This window comes from Pristis pectinata, chromosome 15, assembly GCF_009764475.1.
Source record: "Pristis pectinata isolate sPriPec2 chromosome 15, sPriPec2.1.pri, whole genome shotgun sequence".
NCBI lineage: Eukaryota > Metazoa > Chordata > Chondrichthyes > Rhinopristiformes > Pristidae > Pristis > Pristis pectinata.
In genome coordinates this window covers 48,393,604-48,414,269 of record NC_067419.1, presented here as the reverse complement: position 1 = coordinate 48,414,269, position 20,666 = coordinate 48,393,604, and the positions used below count along the sequence as shown (strand labels likewise).

The following is a 20,666-nucleotide window of genomic DNA, read 5'->3' as shown; positions in this document are numbered from 1 at the left end:
TTAGACCCTTCAGACAGCCTGGACCACCTCACACCCAAAGATGCTAAACAAGATCTGTGCTGTCTTTAACAAAAAATTACAACAGAAACACTGAAATGTCTGCTGGGCCGTGAAATGAGAGGATTAGTTGTCTCCATGTTTTACACAGAATTGAATACCAAATTCTGTACTGTTTTAAAAACAGATTCCTCTTGGAAATGCCATTGTGGGTTATGCCACTGGATTACATTTGAAGACCAATAGCGTGACGGCAGTGGTATTTCACAGCTCTATAAACCCATCAGTGCAAGGTCTGAAGAGGCACTTCCTCGGTGTGAATGGGGCATTGAGACACGACATCCCCAATCTGAGTCTTCCTCCAGCATCCAAATAACTGAGGATCAGGAGAAGGATGGTCAGTCCCTTAAGATGATGGCCTGTTCTGGGTGTTTGGGCTATGATTACCATCTGAACCCCTCACTGCCTGTTTCCTTTGTGTCCAAAATCCAGAGTTTCTCTCTCGAAGTTTGTCCTGGTCTTTGTCCTGGATGGGTAACCAATTATCCTGAGATTGTGCCCCAGTTCTAGACTCTCCGACCAGGCAAAGTGAGATAATTTAATAGGTTGGTTTACTTTTGCATCAGAGCCCAGCGATGTTCTTTCAATGGATGTGGACTCCTAGCAGGAGACTGGTTTAATTTCCCCCCCCCCCCCCCCAAGTTTTTAGCAGATGATTGAGAAGTTATGATGTGAGTGGTTGCAGAAAAGATTCACAAGAATGTTAAGCAACAACAATCTACTGGAGGAACTCGGATTGTGTGTTGCTCCAGATCCCAGCATCTGCAGTCTCTTGTGTCTCACAAGGCTGTTACCTGGATTGGAGGGCTTGAGTTATCAGGAGAGGTTGGATAGATTGGGTCTGCTTTCCCTGAAGCAAGGTTGGCTGGGAGGTGACATGATAGAGGCATATGAAGCCATGAGAGGCATAGATAGGGTAGATAGTCAGTGTCTGTTTCCCATGTAGGAGTGTCTAAAACTAGAGGGCATGTTTGTGAGAGGAAGGGGGTTTAAGGGGCATCTGACTGGTAAATGTTTCACACTGAGAGTAGTTGGTATTGGGAATGAGCTGCCAGAGGAGGTGGTGGAGGCAGGAACAGGAACAACATTAAGAGGCATCTGGACAGGTGAATGAGCAGGGCGTAGAGGGATGGGAAATTAATACAGGCAAGTGCGATTGGTATAGACAGGCATCATGGTGGGCTGAAGGGCCTGTTTCTGTGCTTTACAATGCTATGCATCTGACTTATACTAAGGAGAGACCTGAGGTAGTTAGACTTCTGGAGTAGGGAATAGTAGGGTGATCTACAAAGATTAAATGAAGAGGAAGATTGATTAAAATTACTTCCTTTATGGTTTGTGATGGACCATGCCTGGGGCAGCTTCTATAGATAGGAAAACATTGCAGAGGACCCCAGGAGTGCAAACGGACCAAGTCACGTAAGGGGACATTGGGAGGGGCAAATTGAGGAGGAGGAAGGAGAGGTGGTGAGATGGTGCAGTTCAGAGAGCGAACTTCAGGGCTCAGTTTGCAGACAGCACTGAAGAGTGCTGGAAATCTGGAAAACACTGGGTCGGAAGGGGAGGAGGACAACATTTGTGGAAGAGTTGTCGAGCAGACAGAGGTTGGAGAAGTTTGAGGAACTCTGCTGCAAGAGGTGGTCGGTGAGTGATGGGGAAGGGCCTGGTGTAAGTTAGGAGCCTGGGGCAGAGTTTGATTGGGCTGAGGGTCCAACGTTGGATCGGTCGAGGCTGGCGGCCACACTGACTCGGGTGAAGGTGCAGGTGGTGGCCAGGCTGGGGCCGACTCAGAGACTTGATGATGTTGTCGGCTGGGTACAGGTCGATGACAGAGAGATGGGGGCTGGAGACTCAGCTCTGGAGCCACAACAACAGGGAGGTTGTGCAGAGACTCGGAGACCAGGAGGGGAAATGGCATCAGCAATTAAGTAGAGGAGAGAGGTTTTTATTTATGCGAGGAGGCACTGGGGAACGCAACCCAAGGTGTGGTTAAAGGAGAGGTATCATTTGGGAGTAGGCAGAGGAGAGGGTGCATGGTTTTGAGAAGATAATGGGGTAGTGGGATTTCTTTGGGTAGTTTGGTAATTAGTTTATTATTGTCACATGTACCGAGATACAGTGAAAAGCTTTGTTTGCCTGCCGTCCATACAGATCATTCCGTACATAAGTACATTGAGGTGGTACAAAAGGAAAACAAAACAGAATGCAGAATAAAGTGTTCCAGTTGCAGAGGAAGTACAGTGCAGGCAGACAAATAAAGTGCAAGGGCCAGGAAGAGGTAGATTGAGAGATCAGGAGTTTTTTATCGTACAAGAGATCCATTCAAGAGTCTTGTAACAGTGGGATAGAACCTGTCCTTGATCCTGGTTGTATATGTTCTAAAGCTTTTGTATCTTCTGCCCGATGGGAGGGGGGAGAAGAGAGAATGACCGGGGTGGGTGGGGTCTTTGATGATGCCGGCTGCTTTACCGATGCAGCGGGAAGTGTAGGCGGAGCCAATGGAGGGGAGGCTGGTTTGCGTGATGGACTGGGCTGTGTCCACAACTCCCTGCAGTTTCTTGTGGTTTGGGGCAGAGCTGTTGTAGCAAAGGGCAAGCACTGACTTAGTGCAATGAATGGCCTTGGTGTAATCTTCTGATTTTTTTCCAAAAGTATAAATTCTGATCTCAGCAAGTCACAGTTCAGAGGTACTGGTTGAGTGTAATGGAACACGCTCCAATTGCCTGGATGGGTGCAGCATCAATAACTCAAGAAGATCAACAACACTCAAGGAAAAGCACCTTCACCCACCAGCCTGGACACCCCCTCCCTCCACCACCGGCGCACAGTGGCTGTAGTGTGCACCATCTACTCATGCACCCGCAGTTACCCACCCAGGTTACTCCGACAGCACCTCCCAAATCCATAACCTCTACTACCAAGAAAGGTGCAGGCACAAGGAAACACATCTCCTGCTGTCCAAGTCACACACGGTCCTGCCTTGGAAATATCCTGCCGTCACTGGGTCTAACCCTGACACTGCCTCCCCAGCTGCACAGGTCAAGCTCCTCACCACATAGACTGCAGTGGTCCATAATGACAGCTCACTGCCAACACCATCTTAAGGGTAATTGAGGATGGACAATAGATGCCAGCCTTGCCAGCGGTGCCCAGATCCCAAACAAATAGACTAAACAATGTAAACTGTGTTTCAGTGGGATCAGCGTCAAAGTCGAGTTTATTGTCATCTGCACAAGTCCATGTGTGCACAGGTGCAATGAAAAACTTACTTGCAGCAGCATCACAGGCACAGAGCATTGAGGACTATGATCTCACGATCTACCTTGTTGTGACCTTGCACCTTATCGCACTGCACTTTCTCTGTAGCTGTGACACTTTACTCTGTACTGTTATTGTTTTTACCTGTACTACCTCAATGCAATCTGTACTAACTCAATGTAACTGCACTGTGTAATAAATTGACCTGTACAATCGGTATGCAAGACAAGTTTTTCACTGTACCTCAGTACAAGTGACGATAATAAACCAATACCAATACCACTAGAGACACGACATTCACAAGAAAATTAAAAACAACTTTTTAAAAGACAGACAGGCACATGGATTGGAAAGGTTTAGAGGGTTATGGGCTAGCTTCTCTCCTCTCCCTGTTCCTGTATTCTACCACAGACCTGTTCCCAAAGTCAAAGTCGAGTTTACTGTCATCTGCACAAGTCCATGTGTGCACAGGTGCAATGAAAAACTGACTTGCAGCAGCATCACAGGCACATAGCATCAGATAAGCAGCATTCACAAGAAAAACAAATTAAACATAAATTGTGCACAATTTTTATAAGAAAGAACACAATCAGAACTATAAAAGAGCAAAAAGGGTGAAACTCTCGCCTCCCGAGTTTGGAAGTTGTGGGTTCAAGTCTCACTCCAGAGATCTGCACATAAAAACCCGTGCTGACCCTCCACTGCTGAGGGAGTGCGGTACTGTCTTGTTTTGAATAAGGTGTTAAACTGAGTGCTGTCTTTAAACTAAAGGTCCCATGGCACTATTGTGAAGAAGAGAAGGGACTCTCGTATGTCCCGGCCAAAGTGTAGGTCATTAGCAACATCACTAAGTGCAGCGAACTGTTCATTGTCTCATTGCTGTTTGTGGGATCTTGCTGTGCACAAATTGATTGCTGTGTTTCCCGTGCTACAGCAGTGACCACAAGCACAGGTGATCATGATGGATATAGAATGGGTAAGTAGAGAGAAGCTCTTGCCAGTGTTGACTGGTTCAAGGACCAGGGAATGAACTTGGGCAGAGGACAAAGGTGGCGAGAGGGCAGAAGTATTTTTTTATGCAGAGTCAAGGTGATTTGAAACTCACTGCCTGCAGGAGTGGTTAAAGCAGAGTGAGTCAGAGCCTTCAATGGGAAAACCCAAATAGCTGCAGATACTGGAAACCTGAAATAAAAACAGAAAATGCTGAAAAAACTCAGCAGGTCAGGCAGCATCTGTGGAGAGAGAAGCTGTAGAGTGAATAATTATGAGGCCTTAGGGCAATGGGACTGATGGAAAGGGTCTATCAGGAGCCAGTCTAGAGGCAAAATACCTCCTCCAGTTCCACAATGATTCACTCCAAACTTACTTCATTGGCTGTGGGTACAGATGATGGGTGTTGGGGGGGGGGAGGGGGGATCCTGAGGCAATGAAAGGTGCTATAGAAATGCAGGTGCTTACTTTGGCTTAAAATTTGAAATGGTTTCTGCCCAGTGCACAGTTACCTGTCAGTGTGCCTGGACCTTATGTGAATTCATGCTAACTCACTGGACGTTACAGTGACCTATAGAGTGGACACCCCCCAATAGAGTGGAAAACCTCTGATTCCTGGACACACTTGGGTAATGTGTGACGGGAAGTGAGGACGTGACCTCTGCTGCACACCGAGGTATATAAAACTATGAGGGGGATAGACAGGGTCGATAGTAAAAATCTTTTCTCAATGCGTGTCTAAGACAAGGCATGGATTTATGGTGAAAGTTGGGGGGGCGGAATTAGAGAGGATCTGAGCAGCAAGTTTTCAGTCTGGAATGTGCTGCCCGTGGAGGTGGTGGAGATAAATGCTCAATGACATTTAAGGAGCATCAAGACAAGTGCTTCAATCACCAATCTGTGGTTGGAATCTGGAACGCACTGCCTGAGGGAGTGGTGGAGGTAGAATATCTCACGACATTTAAGCAGCATCTAGACAGGCATAGAGAGCTACAGACAACGTGGTGTAAGGTGGATTACTATGGAGGGGTACTTGATGGTTGGCTTGGATGTAGTGGGCCAAGAGGTCTGCTTTTGCTCTCTACTGCTCTGTGGATGTTTGTCTGACATGTACCTCACTTCAGTGACATTCTTTATGCTCTTTCTCTCTTGGCCGGAAGTTCTCACTCTGGAGTGGACGGCTCTGAAATTAAGACCTTGATTGAAACCCAATGGCCAGGGCCTTGTTGTTGGGCACCATTGTCTGAATATATAAAAGAATTCTCTTCCCTGTTTTCAGATCCCTGATGCCTCACCCCTCCTGTCTCTGCCACCGCCTACAGCTCTGCGAGATCTTTGCATTCCTCCAATTCCTGCTAATCACTCCACCACCGATGGCCATGCCCTTAGTTGCCTGGGCACCGAGCCACAAAATTCCCCTTGAAGATTCATGAAGAACCTGTCTGGCTCTCTCTTAAAGGTGCTCCTTCAAATCTACCAGTTTGACCAAGGTTTGGGTGACCTGCCCTAAGATCTGCCCATCACCTGCACACTTTGCCCATTGGGTCTCCTACCTCTTCCCCACTGGTTCCATCTGCCTATCATCCCTCCCTTATCTGGCTCCAGCTCACCTTCCAGCCTCTGTGTCTACCTCCCCTCCTCTCCCACCACCTGGCTCCACCTGCCCATCATACCCCCACCTCACCTGGTTCCACCTATCACCTGCCAGCCCCTGCCTCCCCCTTCCCAAATACTGGCTCTCTCCCCTCTACACTCTCAGTCCTGATGCAGGGTCTTGACCCAAAACGTCAACCATCCCTCTGCATCCACAGATGCTGCCTGACCTGCTGAGTTCCTCCAGCAGTTTGTTTTTTGCTCTGGGTCCCAGCATCTGCCGTCTCTTGTGTGTCCTCACATCTGATGTGTCCCACCTGTTGAATTCTAGTTTGAATGTGTTTGTGTGTAGTGCTCCATTGAAACTGCTAAATAAGTTCAAGTTGGGCTAGTTAAACATTTGCTCATGGTTTGCCTTTTAAATACCCGTTTTTCACTGTTCCTCGGTACATGTGACAGTAATAAACCAATTCCAATTCCAAAACTTTCCCAAGGTTGGGGAGTCGAGAACTAGAGGGCGTAGGTTTAAGGTGAGAGGGGAGAGATTTAACAGGAACCTCAGGGGCAACTTTTTTTACACAAAGGGTGGTATGTATGTGGGACGAGCTGCCAGAGGAAGTGGTTGAGACAGGTACAACAAACAACATTTGAAAGACGCTTGGACAGGTACATGGATAGGAAAGGTTTAGAGAGATATGGGCCAAACACGGGCAAATGGGACTACCTTGGATGGGCATCTTGGTCAGCATGGACCAGTTGGGCCGAAGGGCCTGTTTCCTTGCTGTATGACTCTAATGGAGGGCTGTCTAGAGTTTGTGGTCTGGGATGCTATGACACTTGAGATATTATTTTTCTGGTCCAAAGACTTGTGATTCGGACTGTACTAACTGAGAGGGCAGCAGAAGCAGGTTTGATAGGAACTTCCAAAATAACATTGGATAAAAAGTTGAAAAGAATAATTCGTTGTGTTGCAGGAAAAGGGGGAAGATGAAGGGTGAATTAGATGGCTCTTTCAATGATTCACTGGGTCTAAACCTTGTGACCTGTTCTCAGTGATAGTCTGTTGGCTGTGGGGAGGCGGAAGCGATGAGGGTAGGGGTATGAGAAAGGAAGAAATTTGAAGTACACATCCTATGAGACTGAGCCAGGAGAGTGAGCAAACCGCTCTGTGGTTTTGCTGAGATGATCTAATGCGCTGTTCTTGCACTTATCTGCACCATGTGGCCATCAATCAATGCAAAACCAGGCAGGGTTTGACACCGGGAGTGCTTTGTCATTGGGTGTGATTAAAGGAGTGACCTACTGCAGCTTCTGTGGAAAGGATTGGATAAATAATTTAGCACACTGGCCTTCATCAGTCAGGGCATTGTGTATAGGAGTTGACACGTTATGTTGCAGTTGTATAAGTCGTTGGTGAGGCCGCACTTGGAGCACTGTGAACAGTTTTGGTCGCCCTGTTATAGGAAAGATGTCATTAAACTGGAAAGAGTGCAGAGAAGATTTACGAGGATGTTGCCAGGACTAGAGGGCCGGAGTTATAGGGAGAGGTTGGCCAGGCTGGGTCTTTATTCCTTGGAACACAGGAGAATGAGGGCTGACCTTATAAAAATGTTTAAAATTATGAGAGGCATAGATAAGGTGGATGGTAACAGTCTTTTCCCCAGGGTAGGGGAGTCCAAAGCTACGGGGCATAGATTTAGGGTGAGGGGCAACTTTTACACACAGAGGGTGGTGAGTGTATGGAACGAGCTGCCAGAGGAAGTGGGTGAGGCAGGTACAACAGTATCATTTAAGAAGCACTTGGATAGGTACATGGAGGGGCAGGGCCTGGAGGGATATGGGCTGAACGCAGGAAATTGGGACTAGCTGGGTGGGCACCGTGGTCGGCATGGACTGGTTGGGCCGAAGGATCTGTATCTGTGCTGTATTGCTCTATATGTGCAAGGCTCTAGAGAGGGAGGGAGAGGGTCAGGAGTTGGAGGACCAGGGCTTGTGAAGACACCTAGGCTGTAAAGTGGAAGAACCCAACCCAAGGATCCGAGAATCTGAAGCCGTGGTTGGTATTCAGCCTCTGGCCCAGTAAGAACCCGGCTGATTCTGCACCTTGCCCACTTCTCTGTCCTGCCTTGTATCCCTCTGTTCCCCAAAGTGTCCAGCCAGTTATCAGTTTTGGGCCAAGAATGCTACAGTTCAAAGTGTCAGTGTTCTGATGGTAGGTGGTTGATGTTTGCTGCTGCAACCATTTTGTGATCACGTTGACCTTCAGTTCCCACCCAAGTCTTAGAATCGTTGGTTCATAGAGCACAGAAGTAGGCCATTCAGTCCATCGAGCCTGTGCTACGTCTTTGAGAGCATCTCTATTAGTTCCTGCCTTCCCATCCCCTGCTTGGTTTGAATTGCCATTGAATTTGCTTCACCAGTGCATTCCAGACATGTTCTCCATGGATCTGGTTGAAGCAGACCCTGCAGACCTTTCTCATAACATGTGTTTCCTTGAGATGTGAAGGCTTTAAGGTGACTGAAAGATTTGATAGGATACATAGAACATTTTACTGCTTGAGTCAATTGATTTTTTTGCTGTGGTACCGTTATTGTTACAAAACTAAGCGGGTGAATGAAGTTCAGATGTGGCTATATCTGGACCCACAACACGGAAATGGCCCTTCAGCCCACTGAGTCTGTGCCGACCATCAATCACCCATTCTTTGGCACTAATCCTGTCCCAACCCATTTTTTTCTCTTCACATACCCATCAACTTCCCCCAGATTCTACCCCTCACCTACACTCTAGAGCAAACTACAGCGGACAATTAACCTGCCAACCCGCATGTCTTTGGGATGTGGGAGGAAACCGGAGCACCCGGGGGAATCCCACGTGGTCACAGGGAGAACGTGCAAATTCCACACGCAGACAGCGCCGGAGGTCAGGATTGAACCTGGGTCACTGGAGCTGTGAGGCAGCGGCTCCCTGCTCCTTCCCTGGCCAAATGCCTGATTGCTGACTAGAAGGGGCTCCAGCTGGTTTTCACGGCCCCAGTCCTGCCCCTGGCCCTATATAGGACAGGTTCATTAACTAAAGAATTTGCAGCATCCGCTCAGTAGCACACAGCACTCCCTTTGCAAACACAAGAATTTCTAGGGGAGTGTTGCTTCATTTTACTGACCAATATGAACATTTCACGTCCAGTTTGACTAACAAGTTTTCCAGGTGCAATTGTAAATTATAAAGCTATGTGTTTCCACTACTCCCCGTAGCGTATTAAACCACCCAATGAATGCACGTAATTACCTGTGCACACAGGAGTGTCAAGTCCAGGCCAGATAAATTGCACTGCTTCAGTTACTGTTCAAGGTTTCTGATCTTAAAATAAGAAGTAATTTGCATGATAAATGTAAAATCTTTTGAGAAGCAGACTAGGAGAGCACAGTTGTGTGTTTTCTTTGAATTAACCCTGATGTACTCAGAGCAGTGACTTGCTGCAGTGTTATTCATGCATTTAAAAGACGCTTGGACAGGTATATGGATAGGAAAGGGATATGGGCCAAATGCAGACAAATTGGACTAGCTCAGACGGGCATGGTTGAGTTGGGCCGAATGGCCTGTTTCTCAAGCTGCATAGCTCTATGACTCTATATGAATGTAAACTGATCACCAAAAGCATTCCTACTTTACCGTCAAATTTTACTGTTTGTCCCGTCCTTCAGCTGAACCTGAATAAATGTCACCGAGCAACACACAAAGGAGCTGAAACAACTCAGCGGGTCAGGCAGCAACGATGGAGGGAAATGGACAGTCAACGTTTTGGATCGAGACCCTTCACCTGGACCAGAGTTCCTCCAGCACTTTGTGTGTTGCTCCAGATACCAGCAGCCGCAGTCTCTTGTGTCCCCTAAGTGCTACTGAGGGTTTCTTTAAGAAATTGCTTGTAACCATTTAATCATTTGAACATTTAATCAGTTCAAAGCTGGGTGGCAGTGTGTGTTGTGAGGGGGATGTGGAGAGGGTTCAGGGGGATCTGGACAGGCTAAGTGAGCGTCTGGGGACACGGCAGATGGAATATAATGTGGAGAAAATAGGAGGTTATCCACTTTGGTAGGAGAAATGGAGGCGTTTTTATTAATGGTGAGGGATTGTTATTCACAAAGACCTGGGCGTCCTTGCATATGAATCATAGTAAGTTAATGGTGCAGGAGTTAGGAAGGTTAACAGTATGTTGGCTTTTATTGCAATAGCACTTGAGTAAAGAATTCTTACTGCAATTATACAGAGCTCGGGTGAGGCCACTCCAGGAATGTTCTGTAAAGGTCTGGTGCTCCTGCCTAAGAAAAGTTATACTTGTGATATCAAGAGGTGCATTGAAGGTTCCCCACATGGATTCCTGGGATAAATAGTAAACGTTGGAAACACTCTGAAGATCAGGCAGCGTCTGTGGAGAGAGAAACACAGGGCACTTAGAAACATTCAAGGCAATCAGACAAAGTGAACATGGATTACTGAAGGAGAAATCGCATTTGGCAAATTTATTGGGAGTCCTTCCTCAGGCCTGGAGCTGCTGACCTGAGATTATCAACCATTTGCTGTTTCTGTTTCAGACTTCCAGCATCTGTAGTTTTTTGATGTTGATTCCTGGGATGGTGGGTCTGTCTCTTTGCTTCTTGCCACCTCGGTAAAGCAGCCAACAAATTGAAGACCCCACCCACCCCGGGCATTCTATTCTCCCCCCTCCCATTGGGCAGAAGATACAAAAGATGGAAAGCACGTATCACCAGGCTCAAGGACAGCTTCTATCCCGCTGTTATAAGACTATTGAATGGTCCCCTAGTACAATAAAATGGACTCTTGACCTCACAATCTACCTCGTTATCACCTTGCACCTTATTGTCTGCCTGCACTGCACTTTCTCTGTAGCTGTAACACTATATTCTGCACTTTGTGTTCGTTTTCCCTTGTATTACCTCGATGTAGTTATGTTTGGTGTGATCTGCATGGATGACATGCAAAACAAAGTTTTTCAATGTACCTTGGTACATGTGACAAGAGTAAGCCAATTACCAATCAAGCAGAGGTTGGGCCTGTGCTATTTAGTGTTTAGAAGAACGAGAGGTGATCTTATTGATATACAAATTCCTGAGTGGTGTGACAGGATAGATAATGTTTCCCTTGGCTGGAACCTGGGGTCACAGTCTCAAAATCAGTGGTCAGTCATTCAGGACAGAGAATAAATTTCTTCATAAAGAGGGTAGAAAATCTTTCGAATTCTCTACCCAAGAGGACTCTGGAGGCTCAGTTGCTGACATATACTCAAGATTAAGATTGACAGAGTTTAGGACATTTAGGGATTTGGGGAAGATTCCATTAGACTGGAAACTAGCAAATGTACCTCCTTTATTCAGGGAGACAGCAGGAAGCTACAGGCTGATTAGTTTAACGTCTGTCATAGGGAGGATGTTAGGAGCTATTATCTAAAAAACTTTATAGCAGGGCACTTAGAAATATTCAAGGCAATCAGACAAAGTAAACGGATTACTGAAAGAGAAATCACATTTGGCGAACTTATTAGAGTCCTTTGAAGAAGTAACGTATGTCTCAGATGTACTAAATTTAGCTTTCAAAAAGGCATCAAAGATTGTTATGGAAGGTAAAAGCTGGTGATGTGGGGGATAACATATTGAACATAGAACATCGAACAGTACAGCACAATACAGGCCCTTCGGCCCGCAATGTTGTGCCGACCATTAAACCTCGCCTAAGACTATCTAACCCCTTCCTCTCACATATCCCTCTTATTTTAAATTCCTCCATATGCCTATCTAGTAATGTCTTGAATTTGACCAATGTACCTGCCTCCACCACCGCCCCAGACAGTGCATTCCATGCCCCAACCACTCTCTGGGTAAAAAACCTCCCTCTGATATCTCCCTTGAACTTCCCACCCATTACTTTAAAGCCATGCCCTCTTGTATTGAGCATTGGTGCCCTGGGAAAGAGGCGCTGGCTGTCCACTCTTCTATTCCTATTAATATTTTGTACACCTCTATCATGTCTCCTCTCATCCTCCTCCTCTCCAATGAGTAAAGCCCCAGCTCCCTTACTCTCTCCTCATAATGCATACTCTCTAAACCAGGCAGCATCCTGGTAAATCTCCTCTGCACCCTTTCCAACGCTTCCACATCCTTCCTATAATGAGGCGACCAGAACCGGACACAGTAAAGTGTGGTCTAACCAGAGTTTTATAGATCTGCATCATTTCCTTGCAGCTCTTAAACTTGATCCCTCGACCCTATCCACCTGTGAGGCAACTTTCAGGGATCTGTGGATATGGACCCCCAGATCCCTCTGCTCCTCCACACTGCCCAGAATCCTGCCATTAACTATTGGCATGGATAAAGGATCGGCTGGGTCTGTTTGTGGTCGGCAAGATGTAACAAGTGGTGTACCATGGGGATTGGTGCTGGGGCATCCAATATTGGCAATCTCTCTCAATGACTTGGATGAAGAGATGATTGCTAAACTTTCTGATGAAACAAGCTAGGTAGGAAAGTAAGTTGTGAAGGGGATCTGAGGAGGGTGCAGAGGGACATGCATAGGTTAAGTGAGTGGGCAGAGATCTGATAAATGGAGTATAATGTACAAAATTGTGAAGGTATCCATTTTGGCACAGAAAATAGAAAATTATACAATATATAGATGGTGAGAGACTGCAGGACTCTGAGATGGAGAGAGGTCCGGGTGTCCTGGTACAGGATACTAGTATGCAGGTACATCAAGTAATTAAGAAAGCTGCAAAACATTGTTGTTTATGGAGAGGGGAATTGAATGCAAAAGTTGGGAGTTTGTGCTTCAGTCGTATTTTCCCCGTAGGATCGAGGATGACTTGCTTCCATTCCTCTGGGCTCTGAGAGATTGATGAGGCCATTGTGGGAACCGGAGACTCTTCAATAGACAGGGCTGGAGGTGACTGACGGGATGGCTTTGTGAGGTAGTGCCAGCCTTTCCCTACTCACACTGACCTTCCATGTGCTCCTGATGCACAGCCTCACCTCTCAGTGCCAGATGAAAGCCTTTTTATCCTTTACTTTGAATGATCATGAACCAGATATTCACAGGAGTCAGGGAGAATGCTACGTCTTCTCGAGGAGCCTTTGAGAATAGGTAATCTCAAGAGCCTGGAATAGAATGTCTGCTTTGTGATCAATTGGCCTGTCCAATGAGCCGACTGAGTTTAATTGGACCTGAATGCTTGTTGATCTGGGAGACATTGGTTCGTGATCTTGCCAGTGGATTTGGAGGACTTTGCGGACACAGTGCTGGTGGTATGTCTCCAGTGGTCTGGGTCACAGGAGCATACAGGAGGCCAGGGATCACTGCTGTCCAGTAGACCATAAACCTTGTGCCAGGTCTGAGCTGTGACCTTCAAACACCCTGCTCCTCAGTTGACCAAAGTATGTGCTGGTTCCCTGAAGATAATGGTGAATTTCATCATCAACACCTGCCTTCACTGAGAAGGGACTCCCGAAAAATGGGAATTGGTCTAGGTTTCTGGAGTTTTGCAGTAACCCTTTATTATTGAGGATGGTTTTGTATAGCAGATGGCCTTTTTGTTGTGTGGGTGTTGAGTACATGAATCAACGATGACCTGGAGTTTGGCCTCCAAACATACACCCGTAAAAGCATCAACTGTGTCCTGCAGTTCAGGGTAACCTTGGTTCTTGAGTGGAGGTGAATAATAATCCATTAGTTCTGAAGATTAGAAGTGCTACATTGTGGTAAGAATGATAGGGTAGAAGTTTCAAAGCAACGAAACCTCCTTGTTTAATGCTGGTCCTTCCTGAGATTGGTTCCATTGTAGATCGTTGTTCAGGATGCACATAAGATGGAGACAAATTTCTGCGGACAGCCAAATATGAGAAGTGTACTCCCTCTCTCCTGACAAGTGAAATCCATTTGGAAAAACATGTTGCTATCTAGAAATAGAACTTTCATATCAAATTTATATTAAGGAAGAGATGCACACACCAACTGTTTGGTATGAGCTAAGACCAACTTTAGTCTTCAAATTAGTTTCTAATTAATTGCCAGCAACAACTTGCCTTTAACCTAGTTAAAAAGATCTCAAAATCTTTAGCAGGAATGTAAACAGATGAAACTTAACATTTACACTGAGAGGAGAGTTTATTTTTAAAAGTGATTTGTTTACGAGATATGGACGTCGCTGGCAATGCCAGCATTTATTGCACATCCCTGATGCTCCCGGAACTGAAACGTTAACCGTATGGAGATGGGTCTGGAGTCACACTGGGGGAGGGTGGTAGGCTTCCACTCCTGAAAGTATTCATACTGCAGGAATATACTGAGAAAGGAGTTTCACTGCCCACTCCTTTCTCAGTATATTCCTGCAAGCGTCCACGTTCAACAGTCCAGTAGGGTCATGGTCACCATTACAGATCATTGCTTTTAAAACAAGATCCAGATTTATAGGGAGCACAGTGGTGCAGTGGGTACTGCTCCTGTCTCACAGAGTCAGAGATCAAGGTTCAATACTGACCTCTGCTGCTGTCTGAGTGGAGTTTGCACATTCTCTCTGTGACTGTGTTTCCCCCAGATGCTCCAGTTTTCAACCGCATCCCAAAAACATGCAAATCAGTGGGTTGGTCAGCCACTGTAAATTGCCCCCAGTATGTGGGGGAGTAGCAGAATCTGTGGGGAGTTGATGGGAACGTGCGATTAATGTGGGATTAGTGAAAATGGGTGGTTAATGGTCAGCATGGACTCAGTGGGCCGAAGGGCCTGTTTCCATGCAGCATCTTTTTAGGGTTCTGTTTAATTACTTGAATTTAATTCCCGGCTGCTGTGCTGGGATTGGAGCTTGCGTCCCTGAACCATTGCCCAGATCTCTGTCTGCAACAACTGTGCCACTGGCATTTCACTGGGGATCAAAATCTTGGACAAAACAATGTTTTTCTTCAGATGCATCTTAAAGGAGAGTGGAATGATTTAGGGAGAAAATTCCAGATGATGGGACCCAAGCAGCTGAAGGCATAATTGCCAGTGGGAAAGCAATTCAAATCAGGAATGCTCAGCAAGGCTGTACTGGAGGACATAGAATCTAGAACCTAGAACCTAGAACAGTACAGCACAGGAACAGGCCCTCTTTAGACACACAAACAGGCAGGGAATGGAGGGATATAGACCATGATGCCAAATGAAACTAATCCCATCTGCCTGCACATGGTCTATATCCCTCCATTCCCTGCCTCTTCGTGTGTCTAAAGACGGAAGCAGGGTAAGTGGATGGTACAGAGACTCTGAGGGAAGAATCCATAGGGGTATCTGACCACAAGGGGAAGGAATTTAATGAGTTGGAGGAACAATTTTTGCTGGAAAGCATTTAGAGTCATAGAGCAATACAGCAGGGATACAGGACCTTCGGCCCAACCGGTCCATGCCGACCACGGTGCCCACCCAGCTAGTCCCAATTTCCTGCATTCGGCCCATATCCCTCCAAGCCCTGCCCCTCCATGTACCTATCCAAGTGCTTCTTAAATGGTCCTGTTGTACCTGTCTCACCCACTTCCTCTGGCAGCTCGTTCCACACACTCACCACCCTCTGCGTGAAAAAGTTGCCCCTCAAGTCCCTTTAACATCTTTCCCCTCTCACTCTAAACCTATGCCCTCTAGTTTTGGACTCCCCTACCCTGGGGAAAAGACTGTTACCGTCCACCTTATCTATGCCTCTCATAATTTTAGACACTTCTATAAAGTCGCCCTTCATTCTCCTACACTCCAAGGAGTAAAGACCCAGCCCGTCCAACCTCTCCCTATAACTCAGGCCCTCCAGTCCTGGCAACATCCTCGTAAATCTCCTCTGCACTCTTTCCAGTTTAACCAGGTCTTTCCTATAGCAGGGCGACCAAAACTGTACACAGTGCTCCAAGTGCGGCCTCACCAATGACTTATACAACTGCAACATGATGTCCCAGCTCCTGTACTCAATGCCCTGACTGATGAAGGCCAGCGTGCTAAATGCTTTTTCACCACCCTGTCTACCTGTGATGCCGCTTTCAACAAACTCTGCACTTGTACTCCTAGGTCCCTCTGTTCCATTACACTCCCTAGTGCCCGACCATTCATAGTGTAGGTCCTTCACTGGTTTGATTTCAGGGTCTAAATGATTCAGATTCATATTAGTTTATCGTCATACACACCAGGGTGGAATGAAGCTCACAGAGTAAACGGTATCCATGGCAATAACAAATACAATAAATATAGCACCAGCCCAACACACAGAATGGTGAAAAGTAGAGTCGTGCAAACTGAGGTGGTGCAAAGAGAAATGCTAAAGTGACAATAACGGATGAGGTGGAGTTCGAGAAGGTGGCAGCACCACCGGGATGGGGATGTGAGAGAGGCGACGGTTCACGAGTCTGACAGCAGTGGGGGAGAAGCTGTTCTTGAGTCAAGCTCCTGTATCTTCTCCCAGAAGGTAGAAGGGAACGGCCAGGGTGGCAGGCATCCTTGACGATACCGTGAGCCTTCCTGATGCAATGCATGGTGATGGTGGACTGGATGGAAGGAAGTGATGTGCCTGTGATGGAGTGGGCTGTGTTTACCGCTCTCTCATTGACCTAATTATTAGCTTCACTGCAGCTGTTTGTATTCATAGAATGAAGGGCAGAATATCCCTGCAGAGACCTGCTCTGTTTTAAGTGCAAAGTCGTGTCCTAGATCACTTAATGTTATAGAAAGGATTGTAAACACAGCTCCGAGAATGGCATGAGACTTCAGTAAGTAGGTTTGATTGTGTTTGGGCTGGGTGGAGTTTCCTGGATTGTAAGTGTTGTGGAGAACATTAGCTGAAAAAAATGAAGTCATTTCAAATGCACAGCCAAATTTTAATTTCTGCTGGTGTTATTTCTGTCCCCACCTGATAAACCTACTGTTGTACAACAGCTGGATACTGCAGTGCAGAGGAATGAGTGCCCCTGGTTGGGGGGAGCCTTGGGTTCCTGTCTGTGCTGTGTTTGGCCAGCATGCAGTGAGTAGCTGTGGGCTTGACTGAGAGGCAAATGTGGCAGGAAGTGTGCACAGGGAGGTCAGTGTGTTGGTTCACAATGCTTGTGATGCAAGGGAAGAAAGAAAGTGGCTCTTCAAAACTCTCAATACCCAGAAATGTAGTCACCGTGGTAATGTGGGAAACTTCTGCAGCCAATTTGTACACAGCAAGTTCCCACAAACATCAATGTGACTCATAGTCATGATCATAAACAGACCGAGAGGTTAACATTGGCCTCAGAGAGCAGGAAGAACTTCAAAAGGGTACCTGCTGTCCGACGATGGGATCTTGGTTTACTGGCTCCTTGGACAGTGTAGCATTCCCTTGGCGGGGTAGTTAGTCTACGGTTTATGGCTGGGATCCTTCACTTAGTGGTTGCGTACCCACGGAACTTGCACGGATACTAGAAAGAGGCGAGGGTTGTTCCATCTGTGGCTGGTTCTAATCTGACACTCCCATCATTGTGTGTTTGGGAGTACCTGTAACGGATCCTGTGATGCTGAGGGGAAGGTCTGAGTAACCTGCTCGCCCCCAGCGGCAGCCCCACGCCCCTGTGGGTGAAAGAGAATGGGAGCCTTTGCTGGGGGTCATTACTCAGTGTTGCTGCCTGAAGTGTATCAGAGCACCATGGGACCCTTCCCGAGGGCATTGGCACATGGCCGAGCTAACGTTAGGGGGTGGGGGGGGCTTCCTAGAACTGCCACAGACTACGAAGATGTGCGCTTATTGGAAATAAAAACAGAAAACTCTCAGCTGGTCAGGCAGCATCTACGGAGAGGGAAACAGTGTTAATATCTCAGGTTGAAGGCTCTTCACTTCCTCAACATGAAACATTAGATGTGGAACCGCTGGCTATAGCGATCAAGAGACGGGTGAGGGAGAAGGGAAGATCAGGGGTCTGATTCTGGATGTCCATCCATCAACACATTGAAAGATGGAACAGGTTAGAAGAGCCGAATGGCCTCTTTCTGCTCCTAATCTCCTCGTTTACGTAGGTCACACTCCGAGAGGGGACTTGAGTTCTGGAAGCACAAATGCTGGAGAGAGGTAGCAGGTTAGGCAGCTTGTTGGAGAAAGGAGCCAGTTAATGTTTCAGGTTAGTGGCTTTTCATCATTTCTCTTTCTGAAACACTGACCTGTTTCTCTCTCCACAGATGCTGTCTGACCTGATGGGTATTTCTAGCATTTTCTGCTTTTATTTCCAATCTCCAGCATCTGCAGTATTAAATGAACAGGAATTTAAATTTCCATTGATTCTTTAACCACAAGGTTTTCTTGTAGTGAATACTGATGGTTATATTTTGTTGCACTAGTAAATCTCACTCAACTAGATCAATGGCTTTGACGCACTTTGGGCTATTTGAGCCCTTTTAAACTATACATTTTTTCACTGGTAAGTTGAGGAACTGTCTCCTGCCTTCTCACAATATTGCACCAATATCCATCTTTCGTCACCTGCAGATTTTAATCAGAGGGCATCTGTTTCCTGTTTTGAATTTTCTCAGTCACTGTCAGATGTTGTGCTTTGATACCGTAACCTCAACCCAAGTTGTAAGAAGATTTTTCACTCTGGTAGGTTAGAAACTTGGCGTCAGCACGGAGAACACAATGGCAAAACATTTATGATAGCGTTTCCAGGAATTTAAACTGGGATTGGTTTAGGGGAAGTTGAGCGACCGTTACTTTGTGTGGGACTGGAGTCACCTATAGATCGTTCTGGGTAAGAGCGGCAGATTTCCTTTAACAAGCAGCACAAGTTAATCAGCTGGATTTTTTTTCTTTTACTGGCGCTAGCTTTTTACTTCCAAATTGTTCTTTCAAATCCTTGTGCTTTAGCACTTTGTTCCAGGCAGGAACGTTCCAGGGTTATAACAGGAGCTGTTGGAAGGTGGGATTATATAGACGGGGAAGGGTAGTAGGGTTGGTTGGGGGGGTGGGGTAAGACAGGTACAAGGGAGGGTGTCGTCAGCTCCTCCTAAGTTCATCCAAATGATATGAGGTTGTGGATTTTCTCCAGTGCATTTTGACCCTGTGATATTAAGGTCTCTTCCACATGCCCTTCCTGGGAAATTCCGAACTCCTGGTTTGGAAACCCCTAGTAATTCACTTATTTTGCAACTGGGTCCAATAAAAGGTCATTAGAAACACAGAATATAGAAAATAGGGGCAAGAATAGGCCATTTGGCCCTTAGAGCCTGCTGTTCCATTCAATACGATCCTGGATGATCCTCGAACTCGAAACCATATTCCTGCTCTGTCTCTGTATCCCTCAATCCATCTCCTTGAATATATTCAGTGACCTGTCCTCCACTGCTGTCTGTGCTAGTGGATCCCTCTGACTGAATAAGTTTTCCTTATCTCAGCTCAACCCATGTTCTGAGATCGACCACTTTAACTTCCTTTAATTAAGGATAAGATAAGACAAGATATCTTTATTAGTCACACGTACATCGAAACGCACAGTGAAAGGCATTTTTTGCGTAGAGTGTTCTGGGGGCAGCCCGCAAGTGTCGCCACGCTTCCAGTGCCAACATAGCATGCCCACAACTTCCTAACCCGTACATCTTTGGAATGTGGGAGGAAACCGGAGCACCCGGAGGAAACCCACACAGACATGGGGAGAACGTATAAACTCCTTACAGACAGCAGACAGAATTGAACCCGGGTCGCTGGCGCTGTAATAACGTTACGCTAACCGCTACACTACCGTGCCTGCGCATACACTACCCTGCCTGCCCTTTCATAAGACTCTTAGTGCTCCATTGTTATTTGTGTCTTGGTTCTATCTTCTGTCCAGGTAGAACCAAAATATTTGCTTAACTGCCCTGCCATTTCTTTGTTCATTATAAATTGTCCTGTGTTTGAATTCCCTAACCTGTTTCACATGGGATACTTGTTGAAGCTTTTACAGTTCACTTTTATGTTCCTTGCAAGTTTACTCCCATACTCTATTTTTGCTCCCCCAATCTCTTGTTCCTTTTTTTTGCTGAATTTGAAGCTGCTCCCATTTCTGGCAAATTTCTATGATTCCTCTTTGGATTTAATACTATCCTTAACTTTTGTTAGCCAGGGTGGTGGGAAAGGAATCACTGACCATTGGCATTCCCACAATTTTTCCGATCACTAATTCTCCCTCATCCATCATAGTCAGCTCACTCCTCAGTTAGACCATAAGACCATTAGATATAGGAGCAGAATTAGGCCATTCAGCCCATCAAGTCTGCTCCGCCATTCAATCATGGCTGATATTTTTTAACCCCAGTCTCCCTGTAACCTTTAACCCCCTTACCAAACAAGAACCTATCAATCTCTGCCTTAAAAACACCCAATGACTCGGTCTCCACAGCCCTCCATGGCAACAAATTTGACAGATTCACCACCCTCTGGCTGAGGAAATTCCTTCTCTTCTCAGTTTTAACGGGACCTCCCTTTATTCTGAGGCTGGGCCCTAGGATCCGAGACTCTCCCACTGATGGAAACATCCTCTCCACGTCCACCCTATCCAGGCCTTCCAGTATTTCAGTAGGTTTCAACGAGATTCCCCCCTCATTTCCTGGTAGTTTCCTCTATTTGGATTTGAGATCTTGCTGGAGCTGTTCCTGTTTGCCTGTCCAGGGATGTCCACTGTTGCACTGGCCGCCCTGTGTGGCAGAGCAGGCTGTGACCAACAACCAGACCTCAGGTGGTGGACTCTCAAGCACCGGTCCCCTAACC

The 20,666-nt window shown here is 46.5% G+C and overlaps 1 protein-coding gene across 3 annotated transcripts in view; it reads left to right on the top strand.

The window, feature by feature from the left end:
• The window catches only part of LOC127578307 (serine/threonine-protein kinase 38-like), a 62,457-nt gene that overhangs the window by 4,457 nt on the left and 37,334 nt on the right, over positions 1-20,666 (top strand). The window contains exon 1 of one of the 3 annotated variants that reach the window (XM_052030191.1): positions 18,652-18,672. The exons of the other annotated variants lie outside the window; for them this stretch is intronic. The gene's annotated coding sequence lies outside the window, so the exon portion shown is untranslated. Of the gene's footprint in view, positions 1-18,651; positions 18,673-20,666 lie in introns of those variants that run through there. 3 annotated transcript variants of the gene reach the window in all.